Raw genomic sequence first — 11,013 nt, 5'->3', positions numbered from 1 at the left:
CGGCAGAGTCATAGGAGACGCATTTTATTCTCACGTCTCCTATGATGGTGTCTTCTTTGATAGTTTCTTACATAGTGGAGAGTCGTGGTGCATGGCTTTCTTTTGACCACACCTAACCCTTTTTCTTCTTCTTCTTTTTCTTCTGTCTGACATTTCTTTTATTGGCTTCAGTTCAACTTCCAACGGATACTTGTGCTTACGTACGTTAAGACAATATTCTCAGGGTTCAATCGGGACGGGACATGAGGCTCCACTTGAGCTACATAAGTGTATAGTATTTCACGCTGTCTTGTTCATTTTCGCGTGTGCAAGTATTTCAATTGTTCTTTCTTGTGATGTTATTAGTTGTTCCTTGGGTTCCTCGCCAAGTTCTTCAGCCATAGTGTGTGAAACTTTTCTTACTTGGTTGCTCCATTTTCTAGATTTTCAGAAGTGCTTTATTCACTGGGTTGCATATATGTATCTATTTCTAAGTTTATTCAGAAAATATTGCGTGATTGACTCTCTTATTCCGGACAAAATTAACATGATTGATTCTTACTAATTGTGTCTCACTGAGGTTAATTCAAAGTTTTATTTACAAAAATACCCGCAAGCTTAAATATACTTGCTCAATTGCTTCAAGTTTAGTCACTATTGCTGTCCTAATTTAATCTGTCTATGAACTGTCTATGGTGAAAAAAAATGCAACCTGGTCGCAGCAGAAGTAGGAATAATAGCAACAAAAATATTTTTGTTTCCATAAAGTAATTAAAGAACTAGAAATGGGCTCACGACTACCATTCATATCTGCCGAAGGGCCAGTGATGAAGGCGACCATATCTGCTGAAATAAATGTGTATAGCTTCGCTGAGGTAACTTGTTATGGCATCTAAATCCATTCCTGCTTGTACAATAAAATCTCTCAAGTTTTAGAAAAGCTTCAACCAAAACATTGGCGACCTGCATAGGGCTAGGAAGGGGCACATGCCCCATCTCGCTCACCACACACAGATTGCTATAATGGGTGCACGAAATTATTAGTACTTGTTCCCATGGTTGACGTTTAATTCTACATGTGCATTACTAAGCTGATTGCTCAGATCATAAGCAGATTAGGTTAGCAATGATTACTCTAGTTGCTATTTTACAATGAGGCTATTGTGTGTGCTTCAATTCATTACCCACAGTTGCCAAATGGGCATGAACAAACTTACACATCGGTTCCAGGTACTCTTTATTTGATAGTTATTGGCCCTATTTTGGAGAGACATTATAAGTCAGCCCCATGGAGCATAGATGTCCATATATATATATTTTTCTCATATTCGACCATATATAGGCATTTTGCTAGTGAGAATTTTTTCAGTTCTTCAAGAGGTCGTAGATAGATTTATGCATGATAAAATAAAGGCAAAATTCTAAGACCACTTGATAAGGTCTTTTTTCTGTTGTTGATAGAGTAGATAGAGTAAAGCAAAATTGCAATGGAATTGGCAAATGGCTTTTGAACACACTTTACGTGGACACGGTAAAATTGGACAGGCAGGCATGGGCCCTACTAGAAAACACGGCTTTAGTCCTGGTTGGATAGGGCTATAGATCCTGAAAATCCAACCGGGACTAAGTTTTCGAGACAAAAGGGGGTCCTTTAGTCCTCATCCGGGACTAAAGATCCCTTTAGTCCCGGTTGGTAAAACCAACTGGGATAAAAAGATTAAAATAAAAATAAAATAAAAAAGGCATTGCGCCAGCCGCGTGCTGCCCGCATTGCCCGCTCGCCCGCCGCCCGCCCACCGCTCTGTCCACCGCTCGCTCGCCTGCACGGCATGGTCGCCCACACCGCTCGCCCGCCGCTCGCTCGCCCGTGCCGACCCGCCGCCCACTCACCCACGCCGACTCGTCGCTCGCCTGCAGGAAGATAGCAGGAAGAAGTTAAGATAGGAAGAAGATAGGAGAGGAGAGAAGATAGAAGAGGAGGAGATAAGAAAAGCCTGCGTAAGGAGATAAGGGAGAGGAGGTCGCTCCCTGCCACCGGTGGAGAGGGCTTTAATCCGACTTTTTTATTTTTTAGCCCTTTTTGTGAAAGATTCTCACAAATAAGCCCCTGGTGGAACCAATTCCAAAAATGGACCCTTAGCTTGGCGCCATCCACGCTGGCGCCAAGCTACAACGTCTCGGCGCCAGCCATCCTGGCGCCAAGGTCTTTGCGCAGCTGCTGACGCGGATGCCGACGTGGCGGGGGCTTGGCGCCAGCCATGATGGCGCCAAGCCTTGGCGCCATGGATCTTGACGCCAAGCTTGGCGCCGTAGATCTTGGCGCCGAGCTATCTACGTCGTACCCCTTCGCGTTTCGAACTAAATAAGTATAATTATTCCGAGGAGTGTACAACAAACTAAGTTGTGGTTCAACTGGTTAGGAGGTGGGTTCCTTATCTTGGAGACCTGAGTTCAAATCCCAGAGGTTCAACACTAGGGTTTGAACTCAAGTCTCCAGGATAAGGAACCCACCTCCTAACCAGTTGAACCACAGCTTAGTTTGTTGCACACTTCTTGGAATAATTATACTTATTTAGTTCGAAACGCGAAGGGGTACGACGTAGATAGCTCGGCGCCAAGATCTACGGCGCCAAGCTTGGCGCTAAGATCCATGGCGCCAAGGCTCCCGCCACGTCGGCATCCGCGTCAGCAGCTGCGCAAAGACCTTGGCGCCAGGATGGCTGGCGCCGAGACGTTGTAGCTTGGCGCCAGTGTGGATGGCGCCAAGCTAAGGGTCCATTTTTGGAATTGGTTCCGCCAGGGGCCTATTTGCGAGAATCTTTCGCAAAAAGGGTTAAAAAATAAAAAAGTCGGGGGCTTTAATCCCGGTTGGAAACATCCCGTCAGATTTTTTTCAACCCAGTAGCTGTTACAACACGAACTAAAGGGCTCTTTAGTCCCGGTTGTTATTACCAACTATGACTAAAGAGCCCTCCGTCGGTGGTGGATTTTTGACCCGGGACTAAAGGCCCTTTAGTTCCGGGTCCAAAGTTATTCGGGATAAAAAGGGTTGGATGGAAGGTAATTTGCAATGCATGAATAACGTGGCGCGGAATATGACGTGAATAACCGTAAGCGTGGAGACGGATGCTGCTTGCGACGCCAATCACAGCAGACAGCAAGACACAATACATTCATAGCACTTGATGCACGCTGGCCGTTTCTATACACGTTGCGGGCGGCAAGATGACCTTCCTGGTTTCCTGCCGCATGCATGCATGCTGCCTCAGCTCCCGTGTCCAAATCAGTAGTACTACAACCCTACCGGCTGCATGAAGGTGCATGGATGGATGCATGATACGACGTGGCAGGGAGATGTGTGGGCCGCGTACCTGCATTATTGATGCATGCATGGCCATACATGGCTAGGCCAAAAAGACGAGGAAACTATATATACCCTGCCCATTGGGCCTAGTCTGATGATGGCTTAAAGGCACATGGAAATGCTAGCTTGCGGTGGACAGATTTGTCATACGATTCTGGTTCATCACTGACCTTGCTCGAAAGAGATTCTTCAATCAGCCCGATCTCTAACCAACGCAATGTCTAAGGAAAAAAGATATGGTAAAAATAGGAGCAATCAGGTCAATCCAATGATTCATTAGTTAATTACCAGTTATATACTCCCACAGTTAAAAATACTATTCGTTTTGATTTAATAAATAACTTTTGCTAGTATCTAAACATAATATATATCTTGGTGCATAGCTATGGACGGACCCAAGCCCAGAGCGAGGGTTTGCTAACTGCTGGGCTTGCTTAGCCACGGTAAAAGGGCCTAATTCCGTTTGAATTTCAGAATTCGAGCGTGGGCCTAGGCCCTCGCTAGCCATAATGTGGGTCCGTCACTGTGTATAGTAAAAATTATGTATTTGAAAAGTTAAAATGGAGGAAGTATTAGGATGGAGGGAGTATGTTGGAGAGCCAAAGCAAGCTGCCACTGGCATCGTTGTTCTCAATTATATATTCAAACACATGATGCGGTCTCGATCAGCAAATTAGTCAGACGCATCCGTGATTATATACATGTCCTCAAAGAGTAGTGCTAAGGACTACTCTAATGGTATTGTCACAACTAGCGCTTTCGTGTCGTGATCCTCAAAGAGTAGTGGTAATGACTAATCCACTTTCGAATGATATTATTATATTCGTTTTGATGACATTTATTTGTGTATATTGCACATGCACGCACAGATAGACCAGCACTATTTGCTATTTATTTATTACATGTTCTTTTGAGAAAAACAACAATTAATTAAGCTCTGCATATAGGTAGCTGTCTGGTCCACACCATAAACCAAAAAATTCCACGAGGTAGCCCGGCCCTCCACTGCACATATATTTTACCATTTTAAGGAAACATCATGCTAGCATCAGCTGATTGCTGAATTCATTTAATATGATTATATTTGGCGTTTCCTCTCACGAATTGTTTTTGGTTTGGTTGGCTAGGCCCAGTCTAGTGCCCATGTCTTTTCATTGTTTCCTGGTTGCGCCACCTAATTATATTTATGGGCTGATGGAATGTACGGAGTGGCGATAGCAATCCACTTACTGAATACTGATATAACCAAATGCTACAAAAAGAAACCATTTGTTCAGAGTTGTCATGGTCAGAACTGTGTAATTACACAAGCTTGGGGAACTAGATTATCTCCTCATGGTCAGAACTGTTTGTCATCAATCAGGAATCAATAGCACCATGCTTTGTTGCTAACATATAAATTAAATATAATAATATAAAGTTTTTTTTGAAATGATCAAAGTCAGCTATTAGCTAACCAGATCTAATGCCAGACAGATAATGTCACAAGGAAAAACAATAAAACATTTTGCACCTCAAAATGATTGGCAGACGTATATATATGCAGAAACAGAAGAAAAATGACTACTATAAAGTACTAATGCAGGAACGGGGACTAAAGAAATATATATTTTTATTGTGACATGGTTCTGAAGAATTAAATGCAGACGATTCCTCCAGGTCGATTGATAAAAATAAATAGCATCAACAAGTATTTTGGAGGGAAATTCAAAACAAGATCAACACGAAACACAGCATATCCCGGCCTGCTGGCCTGGCTTGCGTGGCCCGGCTCAGCTTGCACATGCATGGCTTGTCCAAACAATTCCTCCTTGTTAGACATTGTTAGACATTGGTAGACATTGTTATGCAAACTCTGGCATTATTGGGCCGTAACAAAGTGCTGGGCCATGTCAAGATATCATCCAGCAGATACTAGGAAAAACACCGCCAAAACGTAAGCTCTAAGCTGTCGTGAGCAGGCTGGGCATGGGAGAAGAGTGGCAATAAGAGAGATTATGATGACAAGAGGAACATGTTGAATTGTTGATGTTACCATGTTCTTGTTGGAGGAGCAGCAGCATAAGGTAACACTTCCCAGGACACAGATGCAAACTATGCACCATTGTCGATCTCAACAGTTACACCATACCAGTGTGCGTACGGCGGCGGCGCAACTGAAATCTTACATTTCTGAAAATATATAATCCAGCCATCAATTCCTTCTCGACTGGAATTACCAGTTCGACGAAGTATGGCCCAGCAGATTAGCATTTGATGCCAAGTGGACAAATAATACTGCTCAAAGTAGCAGCTTGTAACAGCAGGGGCTAGCATGAAAACAGCAGTATAATGTCACTCAAAGAAAACTATGGATGCTTGCTAATTATAATTCGTGACTGCTGGCCGGGGCGGAACCAGGATGAACACCTGAAGGACTAAATAATAGAGATTAAGGGCTAGAGCTAGAGATTAACGGCGATTTGAGGCTTTGTCTACAATATTGTACATGTAAAATTTCATCCAGGAGCTTTTGTCCCGGTTGACTTTGGACCTGAGACTAAAGTGCCTTTAGTCCCGGGTCAAAAATGAGTCACCGAAGGCCACCGATGGGGGAGCTTTAGTCCCGATCGTAAAGGCCAACCGGGACTAAAGCCCCCCCTTTAGTTCCGGTTGTAACGGCTAGAAAATATCGCACTGACGCCCCCCTTTTATCTCGGATGAAAATTTCAACCGGGACAAAAGGCCCACCTTTTGTTCTGGTTGGTAATTCCAACCGGGACTAAATCTTTTGTCCCGGTTGGAATTTCCAACCAGGACAAAAGCTAGTTGCCTATAAATTCACCAGACCAAGAGCTCTTCTTCCTCCCCGAGCTAGAGCCACTCCACCAGAGAGAGACCGAGAGCTTCTTCCTCCTCTCCATGGCGAGCAAGTAACCTTAGGGGAGGTGCTGCCTAATTTTTTTTCATCATTTCCGTGAGGATTTCACTCATCCAAAGTGTTGTAAAGGTTAGCTCCTTCATCCTCCCTTCATTTATTGTTATTATGCTTTATTTTATGCTTTAGAGATAGAGAAAAATGAGTTTTTTAGAATGAAGAAGAATGGAGAGGATTTTTATTTATACATGTTTTTGAGCTAGAATTTGATGGATAGCTTGCTTGTTATATATGATTCGTATTAGTTAAAAAAACTTGATCAATATTAGGTATGGAAAAAAATAGAGTAAATGTGTTTTCAATATTTAGCCATTGCAATAAAATTAAAGTAAATAAATTGTAGGTGTTGGTCATTGCTACAATTTTTCATGTCACTGTAATTTAACAATAATTGTATTTCTTTGACCAATAATTTATTTATCTCATGTTTATTGCAAGTGTTGGATTTATAAGCTCGGCAGTACACCAGGGGGTTACCCAAGTGGTTGGTTTGTAGGTGAGGGCAATTGCAAAACCAAGAACTCGAAGGTGATCGCGAGAACACGAAGGGGACACGAGGGTTTTAGACAGGTTCGGACTTCCGAAGAGTAATACCCTACGTCCGGTATGCTGGTTGGTATTACTTGAGATTGTTCTGATTGCCTCGGGAGGCTCTCATGGCCGCCTTATATACCAAGAGTTACAAGTCGGTTTGAACTTAATCTACTCAGTAGTTACATGGAAGGTAATCTAAGTCGGATTACAATACATGTTCCACGATATCCGGGCATATTTGAACTGTCTAGTTGCCTTGACGTGTACTCCAAGTAACTTTATATCCTCAGCCCGCACGCCCTAGTCGGGTGGGCCGACTTGTCAGGTCCAGCTAACATCTTGGTCAGTGGGGACCCATGGGTGTTTCCATATCCCTCAGGCCCTCGAGTGATGTGTAGGCGAACAGGAACTTGAGGTCATCACAACGAAGCTTGGAATTAGGTCGGTTGAAGCTAGGATGGCGTCATGGTGACAGAAAGGTTGCGCAGTGCTAAAAAAAAATCCAAGCGAACGCAGAGCCAACGCGTAGAGCGAAGATGAGTGTCGAGCTGATGGAAGTCAGCATCCAGCAGGTCGAAGCGATAGGTCCGGAGGGCATCACAAGACGCACTCCATAGGAGTAGCCCCCGAACATTGAAGCGATTAGGATAATCGATCCAATGGTCAAGGAAGAAAGAAGTTGTCTCTTGAAGTAGATCTCAGTGCCCAAGCACAAAGACAGGCACAGCCACGGAGGCCTGCCAACCAAAAATGCGCGCCCAAGTCTTGGAGTTAAAGAATGAGGCAACGATAGGTAACGGACAAAAATCCTTGTTCACGGGAGTACCATGCCGTTGGAGGAGCTTCATGGGAGTACTATCCATCAGTACTAGAAGATAAGGCCGATCACATGAATACTGTGGAGCCGCGGTGGTATGGGGGGCTCTGTCTTGCACTCTCACGAGTCTATTATAGTGTCTTGGATGTTAGCCGGCGACTCGGCTATAAATAGACCATCGTTCAGCTTGGAGAGTCATGGCTCGAGTAATAGTGCTTGTAGGCTTGAAGCTTGTAGTTTTTGATAGGAGTAGCACCCGTCCAGAAGCCTGATGCCAGAAGAATTCTCGTGAGGAACACCAGGGTGCTCCTTCCCTTCGCAGTCTCTACGATAGAGTCAGGGGGTAATGATGCTAGAAGAATCCTCGTGAGGAGGCTGTATCGTGAACCCTGCCAACATTGTCCAAGACACCGCTAGGGAAGCATGAAGCGCAACTTTCTTGTATTGTACTTTTTTGTTTTTCTGCGTTGTAGCTTCTTATCCTATGATGTCAGCTATCACAAAGCTATTCACAGTCTTTTGTAATATGTAATGCCGAGAATTTGATTTTAGTTGAGTAAAAATTTGCCATTGCATCTGTTTTCGGGGATTTCTAAGGCCACAGAGGCATGATTATGTTGAAGCTGGGCAACTAGTCCTTCTAGTTGGAGACTGGCTATGCTGCGGAGGCAAGTCGAGTAGAAGTAAGCATAACACCCCTGAGGGTGAGAAATGGCTGAGCCGCAGAAGCGCACCAAGTAGAAGTAGGCGCCCAACCCGCGAGGATGTGGATTGGTGGAGCCACGGTGGTGCGCCAACAAAAATTTGGCGCCCAGCCCCCAAGGATGAGGACTAGCAGAGCCATAGAGGCGAGTCGACTAAAATTTGGCGCTCAGCCCTCGAGGAGCCACGGGGGCGTGCCGAATAGAATTAGACGCCCAACCCCCGAGGATGAGGACTAACGGAGCCATAGAGGTGCGCCGACTAGAATTTGGTGCCCAGCCCCCGAGGACAAGGACTAGCAGAGCCACGGGGGCATGCCGAGTAGAATTAGGCGCCCAGCCCTAGAGGACGAGAACTGGTAGAGCCATAGAGGCGTGCCGACTAGAATTTGGCACCCAGCCCCCGAGGACGAGGACTGGCAGAGCCATGGGGGTGCGCCGAGTAGAATTAGGTGCCCAACCCCCAAGGACAAGGACTGGTAGAGCCATAGAGGTGCGCTGACTAGAATTTGGTGCCCAATCCCTGAGGACGAGGACTAGCAGAGCCACGGGGGTGCACCGAGTAGAATTAGGTGTGCAGCCCTAAGGATCAGGACTGGGGGGGCCACAGAGGCACGCCGAGTAGAATTAGGTGCCTAGCCCTCAAGGACGAGGACTGGTGGAGCCACAGAGGCGCGCCGACTAGTATTTGGCGCCCAGCCCCCGAGGACGAGGACTCGCGGGGCCACACGGGCGCGCCGAGTAGAATTAGGTGTGCAACCCTAAGGACAAGGACTAGTGGGGCCACGGAGGCACATCGTTAAAAGCACAACAGAGATTCCGCAGATTCCATCCCACGCGCACGGCGTTAACGGGAAGATCTGAAAATTTCGCCCGGCATGTTGCGCCGTGATAATGGAAGATCTGTGATTTCCATCCGTAAGTCACGCCGTCACCCTCTTCAAAATGCGAGGGGTCACAGAGCCATTTTCAATCTTATCCTGAAACACTCACAACGCCTCCGCCTTGAGCTCACTGAGCACTTCGCCACTGCACTCGCGAACCGTAGGTTGTGCCACCGCACCACATTCTTCTCATGCACACACCACCACCGCTGCCTGAGCCACTTCGCCGCCGCTACCTGAGCCATCGCGCCGCTATATGCGCAAGTCACCGAGCTCAAAGAGATGGCGCAACCCAATACCCTGGTGCCTTCCTCGGTGTGGATGAAGTCCATGATGACGCAGGAGCATATTCAAGCCCTCGTCGATCATGGCCTCCTTCACCCACAAGAGCTGCTAGAGTGGAAGCTCACCACCAGTCAGGAGTTCTCGTCGGAGGACATGGTGGAACCGGTGGTGTTCGCGCCATTCTTCAAGTGCGGATTTAGGATCCGCATAGGGGACTTCTTCCGCAGCCTCCTCAACTACTACAAGATTGAACTAGTACACTTGAATCCGAACTCAATCTTGGACATCCCCGTCTTCATTCATCTGTGTGAAGTGTTTTTAGGCATCCCCCACATTTTCCTTTGTGGCGCTATTTATATCAACTAAAACCTGTAGTTACTAAGGGGAAAAAAGATCGGGTTATTGGGGGCTGGAGTCTCGCTGTGCCCCAAGAGGGTGCAGGAGTATTTTGATCTTCAATCGAAGGAGTCCAACAAGAGGTGGCATGCCGAGTGGTTTCTTATCGCAAATCAGCAACCCGAGATGCTGCTGCGCATGGCGTACGGGCCAGTGTCAATATTCGAGTGGTCAAATCTGCCCACCTTGGAAGAGCAGGTTCAAGTGGATGAACTGCTGACGAAGATCACTGACCTGAAGGCATGAGGACTAACAGCTGTGGCCATCGGTATCAATTTCTGTCAAAGGGTGACATAGTCAATCAAGTACCGAGTGCATCCGTCATACGACTACTCGGGATTGGATGATCTGACCCAGGAGGTCCTTGGCAAGGTGCCCAATGAGGAGGTCATTGGCAGGGTGTGTGAGTTCTTCAAGGGCTTGATCAGTAATAGTTACATCCCCAAGGCTTTTTCGTTGAAGAGGCCATCGCCCACCCCGGTAAGATTGTGCTCAGCTTTGGTTTGATGAAGTGCGTATCTATATGTGATGGTTCTGACTTGATGCAATGAATTGATCAGGACAATGCATTTGTTTATTTTTACCCAGTGCCATTGCCTGGTGGGGCTGTAGCAAGGCCGCCCAAGATCTATCCGACTGATGTACTGGTTGCGCTACCTGCCGACCTTGAGTTTGACTCAGAGTCCTCTTTTGGGTCAGTTGTGAGCGCGACAATTGAGGCCGGCAAGGATCAGGGTGCTGAGCAGGTTGGACAGCATACCCGGCACACCGTGTGCAAGCGAGCCCTTCCCAAGGTACCTCAGCCAAGTGGGAAGAGGAAGAAAATGGTTGGCAAGAAGAAGGAGAAAGCCGCACCGAGTGCTGCTACCTCAACCAGGTCAGTCAGTGAGGTAGAGTTCGACGCGTCGAGCTCGGCTGTGAAGGACAAGGAGTCAGAACTCGAGAAGACCACCATGGCTGATGCGGCACGCCTCAAGGAGGTGTTGAAGGTGAAGATGCTCGGTGGGTCCAGCGAAGATATAGTGGCACCGCCGCCACTGTTGCATCCCAGGTACTGAAAGTACAGGAAAAGCACCCTGTAAGTATTGCTTTTTCATGATGGTCGTGTTGTAGTTGTGATTGCTGGCTAAACTTGT

This window comes from Setaria viridis, chromosome 8 (assembly GCF_005286985.2).
Source record: "Setaria viridis chromosome 8, Setaria_viridis_v4.0, whole genome shotgun sequence".
Classification (NCBI taxonomy): domain Eukaryota; kingdom Viridiplantae; phylum Streptophyta; class Magnoliopsida; order Poales; family Poaceae; genus Setaria; species Setaria viridis.
The sequence above is the reverse complement of the archived record's forward strand: the minus strand, read 5'-3'. Positions refer to the sequence as shown.